At 50.0% G+C, this 25,646-nt stretch overlaps 1 protein-coding gene across 2 annotated transcripts in view; it reads right to left on the bottom strand.

Moving 5' to 3' along the window:
• Positions 1-19,626, bottom strand: part of Il4r (interleukin 4 receptor) — a 34,604-nt gene extending 14,978 nt beyond the window's left edge. For both annotated transcript variants that reach the window (XM_063226704.1, XM_003478214.5), the window contains exon 1: positions 19,476-19,626. The gene's annotated coding sequence lies outside the window, so the exon portion shown is untranslated. The remainder of the gene's footprint in view (positions 1-19,475) is intronic.
• Positions 19,627-25,646: the final 6,020 nt, after the last annotated feature.

The following is a 25,646-nucleotide window of genomic DNA, read 5'->3' as shown; positions in this document are numbered from 1 at the left end:
TGAGAGGGGATGGCTGCTGAGGAGATATGTGTCGCTCACAGCTACGAAGCCTCTTAAGACCCAGCTGCCTGCAGTCTCTGTTTCACAGATGGCACCTGCCCCGTGTCCTCACAGGACAGAGGGCAAACAAGCTCCTTGAGGACTTCCATAAGGATATGCATCTCTGTTTATCAGGGCACTTCCTCAGAGGCCCATCGCTTAGGCTAGGAACGGGAGGGCACATTCAGACAGATCATCGGTTATTAAGAAAAATGCTCAGGGGCTGTGGATGGCTCCCGGTGCTAGACAGCTTGCCTAGCATGCCCTGGGTTTGAACCTTTGTACTGCGGAAAAAGAAAGCAGAGAAGGTAATTTGAAAGCAGAACCCCACAGAGTTCACATGTGTGCACATTTATTCTAAGACACCTGCTGTATAATGTTGGTTTCCTCTAAAAAGTTATGTGCTGGATTACATTCCTTAGCAATGCTAAGCAGGCTCACTGCCCCAACATCCCTGCTTGAGATCTATCTATCCTGAGATCTCATTCCAAAAACCTACTCCGGAGGCCAAGGCGGGAGGACGGCAAGTTCAGCCCAGCCTGGCGAACATAGGGAGACCTGTCTCAAAATAAAATTTAAACAGGGTTGCAGCTGTAGCTCAGCCCAAAGGTCCGAAGCTCAGACAAAAGAAAGAAAGGCAGAGAGGGACAGAGAGGAAGAGCACTAATCAACGGCAACCCTTCCAGCTAAAGTCCAGGGGTCTTCAATGAAGCAGACTGAGAAGCCAGGGAGAGGGAAAGCTGTTTTACCCACCCCAGTGGTCTCTAGCAGCTCCTTGAAAAATTCCCATGAATCATTAATTATTAAAGTTCAGAATACAAGCCAGGATTAAACTGGTTGTAAGAGACACTACCTTTCCCTGGTGGCTGAGGCCAGCAATCCCCAGAGTAGGACAGACGGACATCATGAGCTTTGTGAGACAATGCCCCAAAGGAGCCAGCACAGGTTCTGCTCTCCTGTGGAAGGTCAGTCAGCTGCACCAGGGATGCTCAGGCGTGGGCCTGGCCTGTAGGGTCCCAAAGTTGCCACCGGTACCAGACAGGGACAGGCAGAGAAAGCCAGAGCTGTGTCACCCAGAGCACCAGGGCTGCCTGGTTCACTGACAAGACGGGCCTGGCAGAGAGCACAGGCTCAGCACATGTTACACGGGACAAAGTTGCTTTGGCCACGCTGCCAGGCCCCTGATGGGAGGGGCAGGGGTGTGAGTGGGGGTGAGTCTTTGGTGCTCGTCACTGTCAAAGTCACAGATGTCCCCGACATCCTGGATGCTGGCAGAGTTGGTAGATGCCTGTTCCAAGACATACTGTAAGACTTCAGCCATAAAGTCCTTCCTCCAAAGACATGTAGGGTGATCAAGCAACCCAGTCAGGGCTGATTAAAACGTCATGTCTGAGCTAGTTTAGAATTCCAGTTACTCAGGAGGCCGAGGCAGGAGGATGAAAAATTCAAGACCAGCCTCCGCAACTTAGCAACACTCTGTCTCTAAATAAATAAATAAGGACTGATATGTAGCTCAGTACCAAGGCCCTGAGTTTCATCTCTAGAACCATCAAACAAAACCAACAAGCAAAATCTGACTCAAGCATGGTGGTGCGCATGTGTAATCTCAGCTACTTGGGAGGCTGAAGCAGGAGGATTACAAGTTCAAGCCCATCCTGGGCTGTATGTCAAAAAAAAAAGAAAGAAAGAGAGAGAGAGGAGGAAAGAAAGAAAGGAGGGAGGGAGAGAAGACAGGGAAGGAGGGAAGGAAAAGGAAAGAAAGGCAAAAAAAAAGGCCAGGGGCTGCAGCTTGGTGGTAACGTGCTCAGGTTCTATCCCCAGCACCCTGAGAACAAAAAATCCAAAATAACCTCCAGAAGACCACCTGGCTGGCAGTCAGGCTGTGTGAAGTGCTGTGGGAGATCCCGGGCACCCACATACCAGCCGCTCCAGAGGGACACAGAGGTGCTGTGTTTCAGGGGACACTGTGCACAGATGCAGTGAGGAAGGAGGACCTGCCGCCCCAGGTGCGGATGAGGACGGGAGTGAAAGGGATGGAGGCCGTGGCGGGTGGCCAGGGCCCGGCCTGTGGCCCGAGGAGGACGTGCTAAGTCCAAGTTCACTAGGAAGCACAGGATTCTTGCCATGCTGGAGTCCCACAGGACCTCAAGGGAGGTGTCCTTGGTCAGCTGCCAGTCTGGCCCTGTAAAGGGCCATGTCTGACATGCGGCCAGCTTCTTCTTGCACCCTTCCCCACACAAGGCTTTCAGTCCAAGGCCACGCTCATTCTGTGCAGAGACAGCTCACTGCGAACAGCTGTCTGATGTTGGGCCAAGGCTTTGTGCGCACAGCTCTTGCTTGTCCAGCTCTTACGCTGGGCTTGCTAAACATCTCAGAAAGCTGACTTCACCCAACCCAAGAACCTGCCAGGGAAATTGTTATCTCCACTCGCCTGCCGAAGAAAGTGAGGCCAGGGAAATCAGGTTACTTGCCATGAGGATCCCACAGTTGGCAAGAGGGCAGAGCAAAATCAGAACGCAGATCTGTCTACTAGGGAGCCCAAGGCTCATTCTGTACTTTAGGTCCTTCAACTCCGCCTGCAACAATGAGATGAAACGAACCGGCCATTCTGCTTATCAGTTTCAAACATCATTTGTCCATGTCCAGGAAGCCTAATGAAGTAGCAGACAAGGCAGAGGGACCCTACTGCCTGCCCTGAGCCAGTGGTGCAGCAACAGCTTAAACAAACAAGCAAATAAGACACCTGAGAAGGTTATAGCAACAGAGACAAGATGCAGGACAAGGGAGGTAAGAGTGCTTACCCTACAAGTGCATTCTTTTGAAAAGAATGATGCAGTGATTATAAAACGGGGAGGACCTGATATTCCAGAAGCCCTAGAAAGTCCTTCCCAAAAGCCCTGCCCTCCTATATCTCGCAATCTCTTCATACACTTAACAAAAATACAAGCATTCATCATCTGCCAAGTTTTCTTCTATGCATTTTACATATATTAGCTTACCTACTACTCAAAGTAGCCTTACAAAGCAGGTACCATGATTTCCCCCATTTTCAGATAAGGGCACTAAGGCTTAGAAGGGTGAAGTATTTGCCTGAGCTTGCAGAGCTGTGACAGGCCTAGGGGTTGAACCCAGGCCTCAGGCTCCAGCACTAAACCACTAACTCTCTCTAACCACTAACTCTAACCACTTAGTGGTCTCTAAACCACTAACTCTACCTAAAAAGAGGTCCTTCGTGCTATAGGACAACTGACTCCTCTGAGCATCTGATGTAATCCAAACCCTCTTCCTAGAAATATGCACGTTTTTAATTTCACACTTCATTTTGAAGAGGTTTCTGGATTCCCCAAGTCCCAGTCCAGATCAAAATCTTCTCCCTGGGTAAGCTGTTAGGGCCTTTGATTAGGACAGTGGTAACATTTTTCAAAAGCCCATTCTGAGCTGTAGGCCTGTAATCTCAGCACTTGGGAGACTAAGGCAGAAGGATCACCCACCTGGTTTCAGACCCACCTGGACGACAAAGCAAGACCCTGTCTCAAAACACCAAAAAGCAAACCAACAAAGCCAATTCTGGGCTGAAAGAAGTCTTGGGGACGGGGAGTCAGTGGTCCTGCAGATGTGGGTCACCCCTCTGTCTCCCTGCTCTGCCCAGAGTTACTTCTCAGCGGAAAACGAGGCCAGGTCTTGCCTGCTCATGTCTGTCAAGGGCCTCAGTCCTCACCTAGCTATAGTCGCTGGGTGCCAAGGCTCACCTGAGAGCATCACCTCTGACTCAGAATAAAACCAGCCCCTGGTGAGAAGAGGACGCATGCCCACAGACCATTCTCTCTCTCTCTCTCTCTCTCTCTTTTTTTTTTTTGGTACCAGGAATCGAACTCATGACCTTATGCTTGCCAGGCAAGCCCTTTGCCATTGAGCTAAAGCCCCAGCCCCTACAGACTGTTCTCGGAATCAGGAGCATGGAAGTGGAACCAGATGGGAGTTGCTGGAGTTCTGGAAGGCAGAGGCAGGAAGGGGCTTGCATGTGGGGTGACCAGGGGACCTTTGTGATGACGGAGCTGTTCAGTGGCTTGTCTGTGGCGGTGGAGACACAAGCCTTTCCTTTAGAAAAAACTGCACACGCACACGCACATGCACTGAGTATGTTCGGCGACCTGGGCAAGACCTGCAATTGTTTCAAAGCCGCATCCCGGCTCTGACACCATACTGTGCACTAGTGAGGTGGTGCCATCGGGGGAGAATGACAGTCTAGCAACCTGCATCTATAACTACCTACAAACTAAAACTTAAATGTTAGAAAAGGGAAGAACACAATCCAAGCCCCTCCGCAGCCTCCTCCGCACTCACGCTTTTCCCCAGACACCTCTCCGTTCCGGTGCAGCACACAGCGCCACGCTCACACCACACGGTTCTCATCACTCTGTCTTATCAGGGTAGTGAGGTTAGGTGTGTGAATTCTTATTTGATTTCAGGATGTGGATGGCAGAGATAGAAAAACTTGACTGCAAAGATTTTTTTCAACTTCCCTAGATCAAAAGAAAAAGGAAAAGCAAAAGCAGCTGCGGGTGCAGCTCAGCAGCAGAGCGTTTGCCTACCTTGCACAGGACCCTGGTTTTGATTCCCAGAACCACAGACAGAAAGGATGAAAAATGGGAAGAAAAAAGGGAAGAAAGGAAGCAAAAGATCAAAAATGGTAACAATCTACATTACAGAGAGTTAATGGCCTTAATATATAGAGAGATCTTACAAATCAATAAGCCAAACATTCCTTTAAGAAAAATAGGCAAGGTTCATAAATTATTCACAAAAGAAGTATCCTCTAGGGGTTGGGGATTTAGCTCAGTGGCATAAGAACCTGCCTTGAAAGTGCGTGGTCGTGAGTTCGATCCCCAGTACCGCTAAAAAGAAGAAGAAGAAGAAGAAGAAGAAGAAGAAGAAGAAGAAGTATCCTCTAGCCAGAAGATTCTGAATAGTCATTCTGAGTAGGCTGCTACTTTGTGAAACCAGAAATGCAGCCAATAACTTGTAATGTCAGTTATGGATTTGCCCATGCATGAGAGGTTGGTCTTTCCCGGTGAGAATTCTGGCTCTGGGATAGCACAGATCTGTGTCTGCCCTGGTCACTGCTTGGTCCCCACTATCTAAAACAGGGCCTGACACAGACAGCAACTGAGAGCAGTGCACATCTATTGGCAAAATTCAGCCATAACAAACACAAATAATCTATTTTTACACGAAGATGCTGAGCTAAGAGTTTGGAAATAAAAATTGTTTACTTGCTTTTTCTTTTCCCTTCTTCTCTTCTCCTCTTCCTCCCTTCGTTCCTTTTTCAGGACCAGTGTTGGAACTAGGCTCTGGGGCATGCCAGGTTCTGCAACTAAACTAAGTCCCCAACTCACCCATAGGAACTGCGCGCACAGGGCTGATTATGTGCCCGGCACCACTCTGAGTGTGTCTGCTGTGTCAGTTTACACAATGCCAGTTCACGGCTCCCCTGTGAGGCTGGTGCCATCAGCTCCCCATTTTACCGGTGAGGAGGCCGAGGCACAGACAGGTGAGAACATGGGCGTGTGGTCCCTGAGCCGGGGCTCCCAGGCATCCTGTGCCAGGTCTGTGTAGCTACCACGGCGCTGCCTCTTGAAATGCTGCCGTCCTGGCCCCTGGGAAGTGGTGTCGTTAGCTTCAGCAGCCAAAGAGCAAAACCGAGGTCTAGAAAGGTCAAGAGACAAGGCCAACATCACAGAATTAGGAAGCAGGGAAAGGAGGCAACAGCTTGGACTGAGCAGCAGGTGGAGCACAGCATTTGGTGGAGAACACACAACACCTCAGGTGCACACATCCAGGGTAAGAGGAGTTTGAAATGCCAGGGACAGCAGGGGGTGCAGGGTCTCCCCTCTCCACCTCCAGCCCGGCCTCCTGCAATTTCCCCTTTTGCTGCATCCTGCATGGTGGCTAGGCTGGCTCTGCACATGCAACGCAGCAGCTTGTGACCAACAGCATGTGCAGAGGACGCTGTGGCCTCAGAGACTCACTGTACCATCTGCTCTGGCCTGGAGCTTGCTCCACCTGCAGGATTGCTGGCTCCGGCTGGCTGTGGGCCAGGGACACATTGCTCCCAAGGCAGCAGCCAGGCTGGAGTTCCCAGAAACGGCTGTCACGTCGCACAGCCACCCAGAGGAAGTGGCCAAGTTCAAATGGCCAAGCTCTGACAGCCCATTCTGCAGCCAGTTTGTGGGAGGGATGGGCAGCCACTGGCAGGTCCTCCTGCCAGCTCAGGGACAGAGGCCATCTGCCTCTCTGTTGGCTCCTGGTCTGCACCTGTCACTCTCACCCTCCTATCCTTGCTGGAGTGTTTCCCAGGCACTTTCGACATGCTGGTTACTTCAAGGGCCAACAGGCCATTCATTCATTCTTCCTTGAACAAAACCTTGAGCAAGAGAAGAGGTTGCTGGAGGGTTCTGAGCAGAGAAGAGACATAGTATGACACTATTTAAAAAATGCTGCAGGATGGGTTGTATGAAAGGCCTGTGGGGTCAAAGGCAGAAGCAGGACTAGCGTGCAGGCTACTGCACTGGGCTCAATGAGAGACACTGAGACTAACACCCAGGCTGTCGGGACAGCGCTGGTCAGAAGGCTTGGATTCCAGGTCCACGCTGGAGGAGGTGCCAACAGGAATGCTAACAGCCTGAATGCTGCAGTGAGAATGGTCTGTGGCCTGAGCCACACGGAAAGGATGGAGTCACTGTTGTCCAAATCTTGGGGATGGGGAGGGGACAGTGTGAGATGGAAGCCACGGGAACACAGGGCCAAACAGCACAGGATGCCAGGGTGGGGAGGGGGCTGGGAAGACCCACCCTACTCTAAAGGGCCCAGTGTATGCAGGGGAGATCAGCAGAGGTCTTAAGACCTCCCTTCGGGAAGGCGGCTACTCCCACTTTACAGATGCTGAGGGTTCTTAAAAGGAGGGCCGGAGGTAAGGCTCGGGCCACTTCCCATGCAGCAAGTGGCCCTTGGCTGGAGGCCCTTGGCTGAAGGGTTGAAGGCACGGCTGGGATGACCACAGAGAGGCTGGCTGGCCTGAGTGACAACACTAATTCATGGTGATAGATTAGGACTCCATCGTGAGGGCACAGAAGGCTATGGAGTAGGAGAGGAGCAGTCTGGACGGAGGGCATTGCTGATGGATCTGGGGAAGACAGACCAGGCTCCAGGCCCTCTGGGAGATGGAAGACTGAGCAGACAGGACTGGCAATGGCTGGTGAGGGGCACAGGGTAGGCTGGCCTTGAATGGATTTTGGGGGAGGTGGTGACTGTCCTGCGGTAGAGAGCCTGGCAGAGGAGCAGGCTTGCTGAGGTGACCATGCACTGTGCACATGGAACCCCAGGGGTAACAGGCCAGGGTGGCTCTGGGAACAAAGTATCTGGTGGCCTGGAGGCAGGTTTGTGGGATGTCTGCTGTAGCTGAAGCATGGAACGGCTGTGCAGAGTGCGACAGGGTGGAATGGAGATCCTGGGCCTCCTTCATGGGCCACAGACAGGGACAGATGGTCCTGGAAGAGGCACTGTCACGGGGAGAGGCTGTCACAACACACCAAAGGCCGTGTAGATCCTTGTGGTGGTTCCAGACATGTGACAGGGCCCTTGGGAAACAGAGACAACTCCCTGCAGGGGCCAGAAAGGCCACTTAGCTTCAAAGGGATTTGAAGGACAGAAGGAAGAGACTGAGGGAGAGGAGCTGGGGTCCAGATGCTCCATGCTCAGGGCAGGCGCTGACAGCCACCTCCTTGCAACCCTGCCAGAGCCAGCATCTCCTGAAAAGCACCCAGCTTACAGCACCCCACACAATCAAGGATGGTCTAAGACCCTGCTGGAGACCAGCTCCCATTGGCTACTGGCTGTGCTTATCTGCCCCTCACTGCTCCCCACACATACACCCAGCACAGTGCCTGGCACAGTAGAGCTCCCAGAGTGATGTGCTAACTAAAGAATGTACCAGTCCCCTGTGGGGGCAGTGGGAAATAACAATTCCAAGAGCTGGAATTTTCCACCTCTCATGGCTGGGTAAACACTGACCAATTCTGGCTTGGAATCCCCTTGTGTGCTTTAAATGCAAAGCATGGACCCAGGCTGACCTCCAGAGAGCCAGTCCTTGGGCACTGTAGCCATGACTGCTACTTGCTGCTGAGGACAGTGAGCATCCATCCGGCGCCAGGGCACTGATTAGATTTTGGCTGTCTCAGCGGCAGTCCTGGCTCCCAGGGCCTCCTTCCTGAGATCTACAGAAGTCACTACAATCGCCTTTCCCTGTTCCCAGCTGCTCCAGCCATTAGAGATCATTCCCTGGGTCCTTCTATCCCTGGAGTTCACCCTGACCGGGATGTAACCCTCAGAGGAGCACCTGACCCTCAATGACCCACAGGAGTCAGATACCATCCCAGGGGGCACAGCAGGTACAGTTAATACATCCCCATTTTAGAGACGGAGACACCAAGGCCCAGAGCATTTTAGGAACCTGTGTAAGATACAGTCAGGAAAAAATGAGGCTGGAATTTGAACACAGATCTTCTGGTTCTGGAGCCCCCGGGACAGTGTCTGGCATGAAGGAAGCAGTCATGAACTGGCTTCTCGTCAGTGCCTCTGCTTGCTCCTCCTGGAAAGCCAGTGTGGGAGATGAAGCCAACATTTCCCCTGAACAGGGGGGAAACTGAGGTTCAGAGGAGCACAAGACATGGCCATAAGATGAAACAGAAGTAGCCAAGCTGGTACTTAGGCTCCCACCATGTCTGCCCTGTTTTTGTCAGTTGAGTCCCCTGGCAAAGCCACGCTGGCAATACGTGGGCATAGGGGGGAATGCCCTGTCCATATTGCACAGTGGTATGGCAAGGAGGGGGGTACTCTGTTCCATTCTTCCTGTTGTCTCAGCCCTACTGTTCTGGGCCCTAGCGGGGATATGAGGCAGACACAGGGCCTCCAGTGTGGGCAGGAGCCACAGGGCAGCTCAGACACAGAGGCCTGGTGCTGGGACCAAGTGCAGGCTCTACCCTGTATGACCGGGAATCCAGGCAGGTAGGGCCCCTTTGGAACCTCAGTCTCCTCAAACTGTGAGATGAGAACAGGGCCACTTGCTTCACTGAGGGGTTTCAAAGAGGTAAGGCGGTAAGGAGGTTGGGGGGCAGAGGCCTGGGACAGCATGGACAGAGGAGGTGGCACAGGCTCACCTCTGAGTGTCAAGCAAATGATGACTGCCAGGGACGGTCATGGACAGGTCTCACAGGTACGATCTGAGCACAAAAAGACAGACTCCAATGAGCAAGACTGCCTGGTTCAGTGTGTTGGTTACTTTTTTCTTGTTTTTGAGACAAAATACCCGATGCCCAAAATGAAGACAAGAAAGGTTTATTTAGCTTACAGTTTTGGGGGTTTCAGTCTATACTCAGCTGGCTCCAGGTAAGGTGGTGGTGGCTGAGGGCCGCCGTTCATGGCGGCTGCAAGGGACAAGAGCAAAAAAGGACAAAAAGAGAAGACAAAGAGCAAAAGGGGCACCTCCCTGCCTCCCTTACAATGTATGTTGGCTCCTCGACCCTGGGTGTGTGCAGCACTCACATCACCAGGCCCACAAACCAATCACCAATGCTAGAGTCAGCCGCCTCTGTGACTGCGTAAGGCTCAGGGGGCCATCCGAACATAAACTATAACATTCTGTTTACAGACAAATGGAGACAGAGCGATCATGGAGCTGGAAACTAGGGCAATGTCCCTTGTGAGGGAGTGTGCCCAGAGGTGGTCTCCTGGAGGTAGGGGGACCTTTCCAGGAGCTGATCATACTTTGTTCCTTGATGAGGTTGCACACATGTGTTCATTTGTGAAAATGCACAAAGCTTTTCTCTACTTCACGTAAACTGCAATAAAAGATAAAGAGCCACTGTGGTGGTGCACATCTGTAATCTTAGCCACTCAGGAGGCTGAAGCAGGAGGATCAAGATTTGTGGGCAGCCTGGGCAACAAAGCGAGACTCTGTCTCAAAATAAAATCATGCAAAGCAAAAAACAGACTGCAAAACAAAAACAAACAACCAAAAAGAGATTCTTTAAAAAGGGAAGGAAAAGAGCCAGGTCTGCAATTTTGGTTACTGGGCTGATCAGCAAAAGCATCAGCAACACCAGCTCTGTAGCCAGTGGGATCCCAACGACACTTTGGTCTATTCCCCAGGAGATCCGGTCCCCAGGCCTCCACAAGCGGTCTCCTGCAGCAGGGCACCGGCCACCTCTCGACAGTTTCAGCCACCTTGGTCTGTAACCACTGAGAATCACCCTTCCGAGTAAATGCAAATGTCTGTGAAGCTTGGAGGAGTGGTGCATATCTGCTATCCCAGAACTCTGGGGAGGCTGAGGCAAGAGAATGGCAAGTTTTAGACCAGCATGGGAATCTTAGCAACTTAGACAAAGTCTCAAAATACAAAACAATTATGGATGTAGCTCAGTAACAAGGCCTTAGCTTCAATCCTTAGTATCCGAGAATACAAACCCTACCAGGCCTCAGATCCCTGACAAGGAGCAGGTGAGAAGATAAGTGGCAGAGCCTAAAACACAGGGCTGCTCTCCTCCAGCTTCGGTGCTGCCATGTGAAAAGGGAGGCCTGCAGCTGACGTTCCAGCGACAACCAGAAGGCCATCCATTCATGTATGTTATCCTGACTCGCAGCTGTTGGAAAACAGTTCCAGTGGCCTTGCAGTCTCAGATTGGAGTCTTGGGCAGAAGCAGACTGTCTGAGATGTCAGAAGATCCCAACAAAGAGAAAAAGGGCAATGGAGGGGACCACGGCCAGGCTATGTGGCCTGCAAGGTGAAAGGCAGCCCTGGTCAGCTCGCTCTTCCTCGAGGGCATTTGTCCCTCTCACAGTGGCCGGTTGTCATGAGGGCGCCATACCTGCTGGGGCGCTGCTGCCTTCAGAGGTCCCGGTGCCCTTCTCCTTGCTGGGGCTGGGGGGGGGGGGGGGTCGGGAGGGCCAGCACCATCCTGACCTTGTAGGACTGGGGACGAACCAGGGCCTTTGTACTGAGCTACATCCCCAACCCTTTAAAAAACTTTTTTTTAAATCTTGAAACAAGATTTCACTAAATTGGCCAGGCTGGACTCAAGCTCAGGATCCTCCTGCCTCAGCCTCTGAAATGCTGAGATTACAGGCCTGCACCTGCATGCTCAGCCCCGAGCACCATCCTGATGAATCTGTGCCCTCCTACCTCACTCCACCAGTGCCCAGATGGCCATAGGCTGTATTGTTGTCTTGTAGCCCTTAGGTTACTTTCTCTACCCTTCAGCACAGATGCCACCTCTTCAGGGCACCTTCAAGGACCTTCCCAGTGCACTCTGCTCCTCCCTCAGCCCACCTGGCCGCCCTGCTGCCACACCCTTCTCTTTCCTGTTCATAGTGAGCTGTGCCCATTGGTTCTCTGCCTTTCCAGGCTGAAAGTCCCTCCGAGCAGTGAGTGGGTCTTACTCATGTCTCATGCCAAGCAGAGGAGGCTCCCGGAGTGGCCAAAGCAAGTCATCAGCCACCTTGTGACACATGTCCCTTGCTGGTGGTTTCTCACCCCTGGACCTTTGCACATGCTATCTTCACTGCGTGCAACGCGGCCAGTACATTCACACTGGATGACAGATCTGTACACAGGGGTTATGCACAGCTCTTCGTACTCATGACCTAATCTCCTCATTTACTTGTGGGGCTGAGGATGGAGCCCAGAGCCTCACACATGCTGGGCAAGCACTCTACCAGTGAGTTACCTCCTAGCCCCCATTATCATATTTATTGTCACAAAAAAAACCCTGTCAGAAAATAAGGGCAGGTATATCCTTATTTTTGTAGATCAAGAAACTGATTGGATTGGATTTTATAGAAAACTGGATCAGGAAACTGATTTATAGAAAACCCAATCCAATCAAGACACGTGCAGGCAAAATGAACAAACATTCTCAGAAGTGCAATGATCAAGGAATTTGAAAAAATATTCAACCTCTCTGGTATTACAGAAATGCAAGTGAAGACAACATTGAAATCCCATCTCAACCCAGAGAGAGTGGCAGTCACCCAGAAGCCAGGCAGTGACATGCTGGAGGGGGGATGCAGTGGAAAAGGAACCCTGTGACATTGTGGGTGGGAATGCAAGCACCATAATCCAACCATTAAAGAAATCAGCATGAGGCTTTCTCAAAGAGTTAAAATGAGAAATTCCATATGACCCAGCTAGTCTCCTTTTGGGTGTCCTTCCAAAAGGGCTAAAGACATCCTATTACAGCAATACATGCATATCCATGTTTATAACAGCACAATTCATAATAGCTAAATCTTGGAAACACCCTGTATGCCCACCAGCAGAAGAATGGATAAGACAATGTGACATCCATATATAATGGAATATTACTTGGCCGTGTGGAAGGAAAAATTTGTGATGTTTGCAGGAAAATACAATGTTGAGTGGAATAAATCAGATACACACACTTAAATACCACACATATCACTCATTTAAGGAAGGCAAAGTACAAAGTGCAAAATACAGAATGGACAGGAGGACAACTGGATGGACGTCTTGCCAATGGGAGGGAGTCCAGGAGACTGAGGGTCGAAGAGAGGAAAGGGAGGGAAAAGAAGGGGACGCAGGAAGACTCCAGACATACCATGCAGAGGTCCCAATGTCCACCACGAATGTAAACATCGTATGTATAAGCACGAGCTAGGAATGAACAATCACAGCCACAGCGAGAACACCAATGGGAAAGAGGATTTAGAGGCAGAGGAGGGAGGTGGGTGGGAAGCAGATCAGAAGAGAAACAGGCGGTGGAACAGACAAGCGCCCACTCCAAAACAGGACTGTAAGCTTCCGGTACCGCAAACAGGCACTAACAAGACAAAATGAAAAGGAAAGTGAGGCCCACACAGGGAGAAAGAGTCGCCCGGTCTCCAGTTACCCAGGCTGGGATGCAAGCCCTCTTGTTGTTCGCCTGATCTGACCAGCTGGGGCCGAAGTCCTACAGCTTCCCGGCAGGACCAAGCAATGCAGAGAGCTGGGACATCAGTCTAGGAGAAAGGCAAATGGGCATCACAGGTGTGGCTGGTACCGATGCCAAGAAAGACAGGACCAGACCCTTAGTATAAAAAGGAGGGACGTGGATATTTCACACTGAGAAGTCTGAAAATCATCAACTTGTGTTCTAGTCCTATGGCTGTGCACGTATTCAGTGCTTCTGAAATAAAGCAAAAAGCCAACAGAAACACGGAGAGAAACTGACAGCTCCTTGATGACAGCAGCAGATAAACCAGGCAGAGAAAAATGGATGGACATTGAAAATGGACCCATATAATTAGTAAGCTTAGTCTAATGGACACCATGGTAGAAAACTAGAACAGGAAACACCACGGATTACACGGGCACAGAAAGATATGACCAGGAAATCCTACAAAGACCTCAATAAATTCTCCGTTGTTAACACAGAAGCGATGACTACACCGTCATGACCAAATTTAGAAATCGGCACAAAGAGACCTTCAAAAGAGTCCTCCACCTTCCAAATACTTAAAAGGCATCTAACACCCTTAAATGATTCTGAAAAGTGAGAAATTATGAACCAGGCAAGCAGTGAAGTATAGTGTAACAGGACTTGAAATGAAGCCAAAGCGGTTTTCAAAGACAAACTCTGAGCAACAAAGCCTTAAGTACAGCTATCAGGAAACAAGAAAGACTGTGAACAACTTAGTTTCAAACAAGAAGTCTTAGAATGGAAGAAATTTTGATTGACAGCAGCAGATATGGAAAAGAAATATGGAAATTTTGCCTAATGAGTTCCATGCAAGCCCCCACTGGGGTGAGGCTGCTCCAAAGTAGGATTACAGGTTGCATCAACAAAGATATACATTCCAGATCCAAGGGGGTGATAGCTTCCATCTCTGACAGGGAACATAATGGGCTATGAGGCATTTTGACCAAATGAATCCTGTCCAAAGCCAGAACGAACTCCGTACAATCGCCTAAGTCAGGTAGAGCACCTGGAATAATCACAGTTGCATAATGGGAAAAAGAGAGATCCTGAGCTAGAGAGGAGGGAAATAGAGGCAGAAACTGGAAATTCCTAGAAAGCTTTTTTGGCTAAACCTCAAGAGTTGTTTTTCGGTTAGATCTCTCAGCAGCAGCCAGAGTGCTGTGGGAGGCTCAGCTCCAAGGCGGGGGGGCTGGGGCTCTGCAGGCTGCATGGCTGTGCGGCCAGGGACCTTCTCCCGAGGAGGTGGAGGAGTTTCATTTCTTCTTTAGGAAGGCGAGGACTCCTCCGTGGCTGCCCCGGGAAACCTCAGCCTCCACCCTGCGTTCCCCAAAACCGTTCAGGGGACTGTGTGTCCGGGCTGCCACAACAGATGTCCTGTGTCAACAGCTGCCCTGTGTCCAAGCTGTCCTCCAGGGCTGGGAGCTCAGCGCAGTGGGGGGGAGGGTGCTGGGGAGCCTCAGTTTCCCTGTGGGGAGACGGTACGCCCACGCACCCCCAGGCCTCGGGCTAGAAGCGTGCACATAGCCGAGCAACCCCTGCTCACTGTCAGGGGCGTGGGGAAGGCGCTCAGCTCAACAACCCTCCGCAAAAGTGCTGGATTCCAGTACCGCGGGGCTCGGAGGAGCCGACCTGGCCTAGGCAGGCACCGTGGGGCACCCACAACACCAGGAAGCACATCCTTCTAAGTGGTGGCCTGTTTACCTCCTTCACCACCAGAGATTGCATTCAGAGCCTTTGCACAGAACTACATCCTTAGCCCCTTGGAATTTTATTTTAAGACAAGTTCTTGGTAAGTTGGTGAGTTGCTCGGGCTGAGCTTGAACTTGCTATTTATTCTCCTGTCTCAGTCTCCCAGTGCTGTGAGATTACAAATGTGTGCCACCACTCCCGGTGGGTATGCAGCTTTTAGGCACTGTTTTCATTGTATTTAAAACAGTGGTGAATCTTGAAAAATTAATGCTGATGGAAGCAGCTCACTGGAAATAAGCTATCACAGCATTTATATAAATTAAGAGATGCACAAAGCAACACACTTAATTCTGCATCTGTATCTATCGTCTGTCTATCCATCTATTGACAATTAGGACTAGGGGCTGGGGATTTAGCTCAGTGGCATAAGCACCTGCCTTGCAAGCAGGCAGTCGTGAGTTCGATCCCCAGTACTGATAAAAAAGAAAAAGACAAAAAAAAAAATTAGGATTAGTATCATTTTGTACTAATATAAGAAAAAATATTTATAAAGATAAAAACCAGTGGTGCAGGCTGAAGGCTCTGGGGGTGCCAAGCTCATACCTACATTGCTGTGTGTCTCTGGACAAGTTACTGAACTTCTCTGTGCCTTTGTTACTTCATCCATAAAACTTGGACAAGAGTAGCTCTTGCCTGGCAGAGATGTTGGACAAGGGGAGTGAGAAGACACAGATACCCAGCTCCTGCTCACCCTCCAGGCCTCTCTTTCTACCCCACTACTCCCAACAACTCCTTCGGCCTGTCAGCTCCCTTGCAGCAGGCCAAACATCCCAAGCTTGTTCTCACCTCAGGACCTTTGCACTTGCTGCTCTCTCCACCCAGTTCACCCTCTGCCTAGACAGCCCATGTCTTGTCACCGCAGGTCTCAACTCCAAAACTACCTCGTTGGTGTCACCTACCAACTCTCCCGGTCATCTGCACAAGGGCTCCTATTCCTCCATCTTATGAGTGTCCCCAGCCCTAGGCTCATTTGCTGAGTGTAAAGACTCGAAAGCCTGGTCTCCACTTTGTCAGTGGGCTCCTCCTCCCTTCCAGGAGCTTTTTCCCCAGGTCTGGGCCACTCCTGCCCCTCCAGATCCAGACACAGCTCTGGACTGGGCCCAGCTGAGACCTGTCAGTCAGACAGTGGTGCCGCCCCCAGGCACAGCACTCCCGCGGGATTTCTCAGCAGGCCAGGGCAGGTCAGGAGGCCTTGCGCTCAAGAATGAGTCAAGAGAGGCCAAAACTGAAACCTCAGAGTCGACAGCCCTTCCTGGAAAGGCAGGAACCTCAGAGGCTACTGCCCTTCATGGAAACGCAGAAGCAGAGGGTCTAGATGAAATCGTCTCAGGGACTGTGGGCCTCCAGGAAGCCAGGTCCACTTGCTCTGTGTGAATTCCTAGTCTGCTCTCCCAGCCTCGACCCCTGGCCTCTCTCAGCGCTGCTGCCTCCAAGAGGGACTCTCCCTGCTGCCACACTCTCTCAGGCCTGACAAGATGATACAGGTCCCCGTCTCTCAGGTCAAATCCTTAGGCGGGGCAGCGGGGTGGGGTGAGGGGATTGCCTATACCAACGATTCCTGGATGTGCTGACTGTCTCCCCAGGCCCCAGAGCAGTGCCCACTGATCAAGCACATTGTGGTCACTGCCCGAGGACATCAGACCATTCACACCTTGCAGGATGCAGACTCCACCGGCCCCTCCTTCAGCCCAGGCCACAGCTGGCTTCCAATTCAGTTATGGCAAGTTGTCAGTTTCTAGAGCTGGTGGACTTTGGAATGTGAGCTAAAGGCTGTATATACTTGTGTATGGCCTGTCTGGTTCCACCAGGGCACGGGGCCTATAAAAACTACCTGATGGACACCCTCTTCTCAAATGCCATCAACAGACAAAGGGAGGCTCAGGAGCTAAGCAATTTGCTGTGAACTGCAGAAAACTCAGATCTAAGAAAAACTGGGGCCCTGTCTTTACGCCTATGTCCTTCTCTCTGCCTCAGAGAGCCCGCCAAGTCATCAACCAACAGGACGATTAACAGCCTGAAGCTGTGTCATAGCTCGTAGAAACCTCAAGCCTCACTGGGTACACCAGTTGGACTCAAGAGAGGGCGAGTTTGGACAAGCTCCCGACAAGCCTTGCGTGCAGAAAGTGTAGGCAGGTGTGGCTGGGCTTCTCTCCACAGTGCCAGCTGGCCCTCAGCCATACTCAGTGGGAAAGAACACAGGTGAGAAGGGAAGCAGGCTCGAATCCCTCCCTTTGACACTCAGACAGGCACCTCAAGCAAGGCCTGGGGTGGGGACATCCCTGGGGCTCAGTTTCTTCACCTGCAAAATGAGTCAACTCAATCTTATCTGTTGGAGTTCATAGCAGAAGACCATAAAAGATATGTTTATTTAGCAAACACAAAGTGACTCGACACACCTGGTGAAGCTTTGTGTATTTGACATAAGTTAACACAGATAACCGTCATCAAAATGTAATATAAAGCAGTCCCTAGAATGTCACACACTGGAGACTGAGGTTTTGAGGAGCGAGATCCTTAGCAAGCTAGTAAAGCCAATATTTGAATTTGGTCAGTCTTGCTCTGGAGTCCTTATTTTTAGCTTCCAAGCCACATCTCCTGACAAGGGGTAACTGAGAGAAAGCTCCTGTGGACCTACTATGTGTTGAACCAGGAATGCCCACTGAAGAGACCCAGGCTCTTGTCCCTGCCTGTCCACCCTGGACACAGTGGGAGGTGGACTGTGGCTAATCCTGGACTTGGGGTGCAGGGCAGGTCTTCTCACACCTCCTTTCCTCCCCCCTGCTTAACTTTCAGCAGCAGAAGCTACAGGGCTTGGAAATCCTTCCTTGGCTTCTCCTCCCAAGGGTTCTGCAGTCCTGGGACTGTGCTGCTAGGTGTGGTGGGACACGCCTGCAACTTTGGCATTCTGGGAGACTGAGGCAGAAAGATCTCAAATTTGAGCCCAGCCTGGGCAACTTGGAGACTTAATGAGACCTTGTCTCAAAATAAGACATAAAAAGGGCTGGGGATGTAGCTTAGTGCAAAGGCCCTGGCTTCAATCGCCAGTACCACAAAAAAAGGAAAAAAAACATTCAGATCAGTCACTGAGTCACTGCAGACTCTGCAAGCCTTCAGGCCATCGCAGACCTGCCCTGCTGGTAAATGGGCTGCTCACTCACTGGGGCTTTCCTCACAGCTGCCTCCCATGGCCTCCCTCCAGACTTGGTGGAAGGGACTCGGGCATCTGTACGGTACCTCTGTGGCTCATTAAATGGTGATGTTCGCTGGCCCTGGCTCCTCATCCAAGGCCTCCCAGGCTGGCTCTCCTTTCCAAATCTCTTGGCTTCTCTCTACTTCCTAGGCTCCCCATGGTTCTAAATCTCCCCAGTTCTTGTCCGTGTTGTCCCTGCTGCCAGAGAGCCTTTCCCCAACCTGCCTCCCTTTCCCAGCCCCGAAACTGCTCTCGGCTACTCCATGCAGAGGTCCCTTTCCCAAAAGAGTTGATTATGGAACCTATTGTGGTCCCTCAGCCACAGCCCCAATCCCTGTCCACACTCCACAACTCTTCCACAACTCCACTGCCAGGCTGTCTCCTTCATTGGCCAAAACAGCAAGAGCACCTGAAAAGCTCGGGGAATAGTCTCATTACTGGGCAGTTCAGCTGGTCACTCCCACTCAGTGCCTCAGTGTCCCTATCTGTAATCGCGGGCTGCCTAGCTGAGTCCCAAGAGACCTTGGCAGGACTTTGGAATCCCTCCATGGTGTAGACCACCCTGCCATAATTCACTGGCGCCTCAGTTTCCCCCTCAAACTTTTGGATGAGACTAATGTCTTATCAAAAGCCCAGGCCTTCTAAAAAGCCACTGTAGCAGAAGCTACATCACCCAGAGAGCTGAAGAAGGACAGAGACGGCTCAGGCAGGCTTAGAGCTGGTCTGGGGACAACCTCGGAGTCTCAGCAGCAGACAAGCTGCAGGTTGTTAATTTACTCAAAATGAAATTTTAAAAAGTAAAAATCTGAGTCGTTGGCTTATTTACTCTGAAAGGGGAAAGGGCCTGGGAGTCTCCGTTCCACAAAAACTCCCTGGAGAATCAGGTTACCCAGCGAGTTTCACACTGCTGGGAGGGGGACAGCCCCGGGTCTGACCCCCAGCCCAGGGCCCCAACTGGGGCACGTGACTAACCCGGGGTCTCGGCGGTGCCCACAGTGGCCACGACACAGTGCGGCCCGCAGAGAAGCTGAGCTTCACTCAACACCTTCTGCGATCAGGACACAGCCTGAACAAAGTCCCAGGACTCGATCTCCGTGACTGGATCGATCCGGTACTCGGAGGCGGCACCCCAAGGCTGGCCCGGCCTCCAGTCGCAGGATCCCCCGACCCGGCGCCCGGCGGAACACTTCCCAGGACCGATCACCCACTTCCCGCCAGCTACACCGTGGCGCACGGCGTCCCCCTCGGACGAGGGCCCCTGCTGAGGCCGCACTGCTCCGCGCGGCTGGGAGGCTCCGCCGACACCCCCGCCCCCGCCTCGGGCTCCGGTCGGCGCGGGCGTTCGCTACCCACTTAGGTCGGGACATCCCCAGGTCCCCTAGGCCGGGGGCCCGGAGCCTTCCCGGCGCCGGCCGCGTGCCCAGGCGGCCGCCCTCGGCTCCGATCGCGCGCGGCCCGGTTCCTACCTGCGCGCTCCTGCTCCATTCGCCGCCCAGTCGCCTGAGCGCTAAGCGGGCAACCCAGGCTGCCCGGCCGCCCAGCACCGCGAGCGGCTTTCCTAGGCTGGAGACCAGCCCGTCTTTGCTTCCTGCGCCCCGCCCTTTATTTGCATGCACCGCCTCATACCCCATATTTGCATGCTCCTCTATGGCCCTGTGTGCGCACGCCCCGTACCTCATTTGCATGCGCCGCCCCCTGCGCACCAGACCACGCCCCCGGAGAGCTCAGCCCTGTGCTCCAGCAAGCTCCCACCCTGGAGCCCAATGTGTCCCTCAGAGGCCTGCGGAGGACATTGCCAGCCCTCCTTGCCCTGGCCTCGATTTGTGGAGGGGCCTGCGTTGGGGTAGGAGGCTGCACTACTCGAATCCTTCCTCTCCAGCAGCCCATCTCTCAGGCACCAATGTTTGCTCTGTCTTTCAGTAATGGTTACCAAATGCCTAAGCTAGAAAACTGGCAAAACACCTTTCAATAGCCTAAAAATTTGCAGGCCCCTGCTGAGGAACTTCACGCATCTGGACACTTAATCCTCGAGGTTACTCAATTAGGGGGTTATACGACAGTGACCCCTCCCCCATTTACAAGTGGGGAAATTGAGGCACGAAGCTGGTAAAAAAATTTGCTTAGAATTACACAGCGTGTAAGCAATGAAGCTGAGCTCTATATACTACCAAACGCTGTTCACCAGGAAACCCTGAGGGAGCTAGATGGCAGGAAAAAAAAACTGCAAAGTATTTCAGGTAGTAAAAAGCCCCTGAGAAAATCAAACTGCAACAGACTCCTTAGGCCACTAGCTCAGGAGCTCAAAGGATCTCTTGCATCTGAAAGTGCAGGGTTGGGAGAGGTTTTGGCAGGGAGAGGGAGATGGAAGAAGCAAGGGCAAGTGCAGAGGCCTGGGGCGTGACCCCACTTAACATACTTGAGGGACTGCAGAAAGCCAGGGTCCCTGCGAGTCAGCAGAGGGACGGAGGGACGGAGGTGAGAGGGGAGAATATGTCAACTCTGGCTTAGCAGTGCAGGGCACTGGGGAGGAATGGGGCCTGTCCTGCCTAGAAAGAGCTCCCAGTCTGAAGGAAGAAGCCACCTTCTCAGAGCCAGGGTAGCCTATTCGATTTGACACTGGTTTAGACGGAGCCAGGGAAGCAGCAAAGCCTCTGCTGAATGCGGGTTGGCTCCCAGGGGAGAGGCGCAGTACTTAGGGCGTTTTGTCAGGCACTCATCACGTTGGCCCTGCTGCATGTCAGACCTGGAGATGAGTGCTGTGGGTAAAGGCCTAACATGCACCAAGGCACCACTGCTGTCTGAGACTCGCAAAGTCGCCAAGCTAACTCTCACGCAGACAGTGCAGTGGACTCAATTTGGATTGGCTTCCTGCAGGAAGTGGCCTCTGTCCAGAGACTGTGAGATTCAGTGGGGAAAGTGAGCAGGGGAGGAGAGTGAGAGACAGGTGCAGCCTCTGCCCCCCAAGCGTGCAGGTCTGGTTGGAGCAGTGACAAAGAGGGGGCCTGAGCATCATGACCCCCGGCAGAGTGACAGCAGGCCTTGGAGAGGGCCTGGGAAAGGGTTTCTGGAAAGGCAGGGCTCCTGGAGGAGCAGGAACTGTCCAGACCAGTGTGAGCCTTGCTCCTGTAACACACCCCTCCCACACCTTGCCCACACTTATGACACATCCACACATCCCACTCGGAGCCCAGGCCCCTTCCTGCTTTGTAGCTCACCCCGGCATGCTCCCCACTGGAAATACAGACACAGCTTTTGCTCTGAGTCTGAATGTGTACCCTCAGGAATCACCTTGGGAACGTGAGTTTGGGTTGGATGCTGTCTGGTCCCTGAGCTGGGCTCCCAGCCTATTTAATAGGTCCTTAAATTGTCCTGGTTTGCCCGCATGTCCCCATGTGTATATGCCAAGTCTGCTTCCTACTGGTCATGTGATGAGCAAAATGACTCTGCTTCCTGGCTCCAAAACACCGTCAGTAAACTGACACACAGTGCTATGCTTACAGCTGCATGTTGACGGTATATGTCTGTAAGCCCAGAACTCTGGGAGGCTGAGGCAGGAAGGTCACCAAGTTCAAGCCCATCCTGGACAACTTGGCCATTTAGCAGTACTCTGTCTCAAAATTAAAAATTAAGAAAGGGTTAGAGATGTAGCTCAGTGTAACCACCTCCTTGCAACCCCCAACGCCAAGGGCAAAAAGTATTTCGGACAAAGTCTGGTATGTATGAGGTGCTGAGTAAGTGTTCGTTAGAATCAAGACAAGAAAGAAGAGAACTCAGAGCTTTTCCTTTTGTGTTTGCGTGATTATGAAATGAAGAGCCAAACACTGCTGGTAAGATCAGAAAGAATGGTGCAAGTGTGGCCGGCTGAGAAACCAGATGTCTGGGAAATCTGGTGGAGGAGAGGAATTACAGGAATTTTGTGGGCTCTTTCTGCAACTTTTCCATAGGTCAGAGGTTATGTCAAAATAAAAAGCTAGAAGAAGCAGGGCTTTGTCTTGAGGCCCGAGAGAGGCAGCCGAGAGGAGGTTTATCTTCTTCTGTAGAGTTCTGCTGTCCAGTGGTCCAAATGTTATCAGCGGCTGCTCTGTCTGGCCTTGGAGTAGAGCTGGGAGCCCCAAATGATTAAAAGTCTGCCTCCCAACCCAGGGGCCTCCCGAGTCTCACCTCTTTCACAGTTCAGCTCCCGTAACATGCACCTCAGCACACAGTTGTTTTCAAGTCTATTTTTCGGTTTTTAGAAATTAACAGACTTCGTTTTTGGAACAGTTGACTTGATGAATACAGTAAACGCCTAGTACAGAGCTTCCTTGTATGCTGCGCCCAATTTCCTCCATTGTTAACATCGTGTGCTGGTGTGACACATTTGTTAAAAACTGATAACTTGGGCCAGGGATTTAGCTCAGTAGCATAAATGCCTGCCTGGCAAGCACGAGTTTGTGAGTTTGATCCCCGGTACCAAAGAAAACAAAAAAACTCTGATAACCTAGTACAGCGATGCTTTGATCCATAAATTGAACTCTTTCCACCAATTTCATGACTTGAGTTTCAGGCAGTACTGGGGTTTAACCCCAAAGCCTTTACATTGGGCTGTATCTCCAACCCTTTTTTATTTTTATTTTGAAACAGGGTCTTGCTGCATTGCTCAGGCTGGACTTGAATTTGCCGTCTTCCTGCCTCAGCCTCCCAGCATGCTGGAGTTACAGGTATACAATACCATATCCAGTCTAGAGTTCACATTAAACTTCAGTCTCTCTTGTGGGCTTGTCAAGTATCTAGCAATACAGCAGCACAGAAAACAGCTTTACTCCCTTAAACATCTCTTATGCTCTATTTACTCATGCTAAACTCTGGGGACCAGGGATATCTTTGTCCTGTTTCCATAGTTTTGCTCTTTTTCATAGGGTCCTTTGGTTGGGGTTAGAAAGTAGGGAGCCTGTTAAAACTGCCTTCCTTCACTCAGCAAGATGCTTTTAAGTTCTTCTATGTGTTTTTACAGCTTGAGCCTCATTTCTTTTGTTGTCGAGCAAGACTTCATTATGAAAGCTCCACAGTTTGCTTATTTATATTTGCTTTTTCTGAGACATGCTCTGGCCGGTAGTTCAGGCTATCCTTGAACTCAAGTCATACATAGCCCAGGCTGGCCTCAAACCTGCAGCAGTCTTCCTGCCTCAGCTTTCTGAGTGCTGGGATTCTAGGTACGCCACCACCGCACATGACCCATTTATTCACTTACTGAAAAACATCTTGGTTCCTTCCAGTTTAGGACAAGTTTGAATAAAGCTGATGTGGACACTTGTGTACAAAATTTTGCGTAGACTTAAGTTTTCAGCACAATTATGTAAACACCAGGGAATTCAATTGCTGAGTCTGCTGGGTCATGGGGTCAGACCATGTTCAGTGGTGTAAGAAAATGCTAACCCCGTCTTCCGGCTCAGCTGTACATTTCACATCATCAGCAGTGAATGCAAGCTTATTCTTACCAGCATTGGGTGTTGTGAGGTGTTTTGGATTTTAAGCTGCTCTGGTAGTTGTGTGATATCATCTCATTGCTGTTTTAATGGGCCATTACTAAACAGGATGTCAACCATCTTTTCAGTTGTGTTTTTACTATCTCCATATCTTTTTATTATTTTAAAAAGCAAAACAGAAAAAAAGGATAGAAACAATACAGAACTTCAAAAAATAGTAGGAAATTAACATTAGTTAGTATATTGCACAATGGGGCTGAGTATAACTCAGTGGCATAAGTGTCTGCCTGGCAAGCACGAGGTCATGAGTTCTATTTCTGATACCAAAAAACCATATAGATAGATAGAGAGAGAGAGAGAGAAAGAGAGAGTACATATTGCAATATTGCATATTGCATATATTGTTAGGCATAAAATGATTAAACAATCAAACAATGAAAGCTTGTTTATTGCTTATTAATATCTTTTGTCTATTTTCTTATTGTTGAGTTCTCAAAATTCTTAGTTTACTTTGAACACAAGTCCTTTATCAGGTAAGTGTTTCTCACGTCTATGCCTTATCTTTTCATTCTCACAGCAGTGTCATTTGCAAAGCAGACATTATAAATTTTGATAACATCCAAATGGCCTGTTGTTTATCAGTCATGTTTTTGACGCTATGTTTACTCACTGCCAAACCTAGATCCAAGATTTTATCCTATGATATCTTCTAAAGGTTTCCAGTTTGCATTTAGGTGCATGATCCATTGTGTGTGTGTGTGTGTGTGTGTGTGTGTGTGTGTGTGTGTGTGTGTGGAAGGCTTGTGGATGTATGTGTATAAATAAATATATATATATGTATATATATATATATACATATATATATGCAATTTTTAAAAGAAAGGTAGCAAGTTGGTCCACACTATTTATTGAAAGAGCTATCCTGTCTCTATTGAATCATCTTTGCTTCTTTATCAAAGATGACTCTATCTATGCAGGTTCATTGTAGGGCACCCTACCTGATTCCATTATTAGCATAGAGTCATAGTCCACTTTTAGAGTTGAGTAACATAGGTCCTCCAGCCTTGTTTCTGTTCTGTAACGTGGTGTTCATTGTTTCAAGTGTTTTTGAATTTCCATCTGACCTTTATAATGAGTCCATTTACATGCACTTGCTGGGACTTTGACTTGAGAGACTGCTGAATGTACAGTGGTACCTCGGTTCAGGAATTTAATTCTTTCTGTAATTCTGGTCGCAAACTGAAACGGACAAAAACTGAATCAAATTTCTTCCATTAGGTCAACGTTGAACCTAACCAATGAATTTGTTTGAATTTGAATTTGATTGTATCAGTCAAATAGGGAAGAACTGACACCTTAAGTCCATCATTGAACATGGCTTGTCTGCATTTATTTACTACTTAGGTTCCTTTCACTAAGTTTTATAGTTTTCCTCTTATAAAGCCTGTAAATGTCTTTTAGACTTATGTGCTTTTTTTCCTCTGCCTCTTTGGGTGCTAATGTAACTGTGATTTTAATGTCAGGTTTCAATTTTTTATTGCGGATACCCAGGATAGCAATTAGCTTTTATGTGTAAATGTCATATCGCAGACCCTTGCTACAAAAGCTTATTCATTTCAAGAGGTTTTTGGTTGACTTTTTGGGATTTTTTCCCCACAAATAATAATGTCATCTACAAACAGAGATAGTTTTATTTCCTTCTTCTCAATTCATCTATTATTTTCTGTCTTGCTGTACTAGGTAGGATTTTCAGTATGATGTTGAACTGGTGAGAGGCCATAATATCCCCTTGTGGGAAACCATCTAGTTTGTCATCATTAAATAATATGTTAACTGTAAGGTTTTTGCAGACTTCGCATATCAAGTTGAAGAAATTCCCCTCGATTCCCAGTTTTTCTCTCACTCTTGTCCCCAACCCCATTCCTGGTTTGCTGAGAGTCTTTTTTTTTTTTTTTAAGGAATGTGTGCTAGATTTAGTCGTATGCTTTTTCTGCACCTATTTGTATTATATGCTTTTTTTCTGGTTTAGCTGGTCGATGTGATCGATTATATTAATTGACATCTGAATGTTGAATCAGCCTTATATACCTGAAGTAAATTCTGCTTGGTTGTAATTCTTTCTATACATTGTTGGATTTTATTTATTAACATTCTGTTGGCGACTTTTACATC

The sequence above is a fragment of the Cavia porcellus genome, unplaced genomic scaffold (genome assembly GCF_034190915.1).
Source record: "Cavia porcellus strain 051 isolate PalLab524CR breed Dunkin Hartley unplaced genomic scaffold, mCavPor4.1 scaffold_16, whole genome shotgun sequence".
In the NCBI taxonomy this organism is placed as follows: domain Eukaryota; kingdom Metazoa; phylum Chordata; class Mammalia; order Rodentia; family Caviidae; genus Cavia; species Cavia porcellus.
This window is presented reverse-complemented; position numbering and strand designations above follow the sequence as displayed.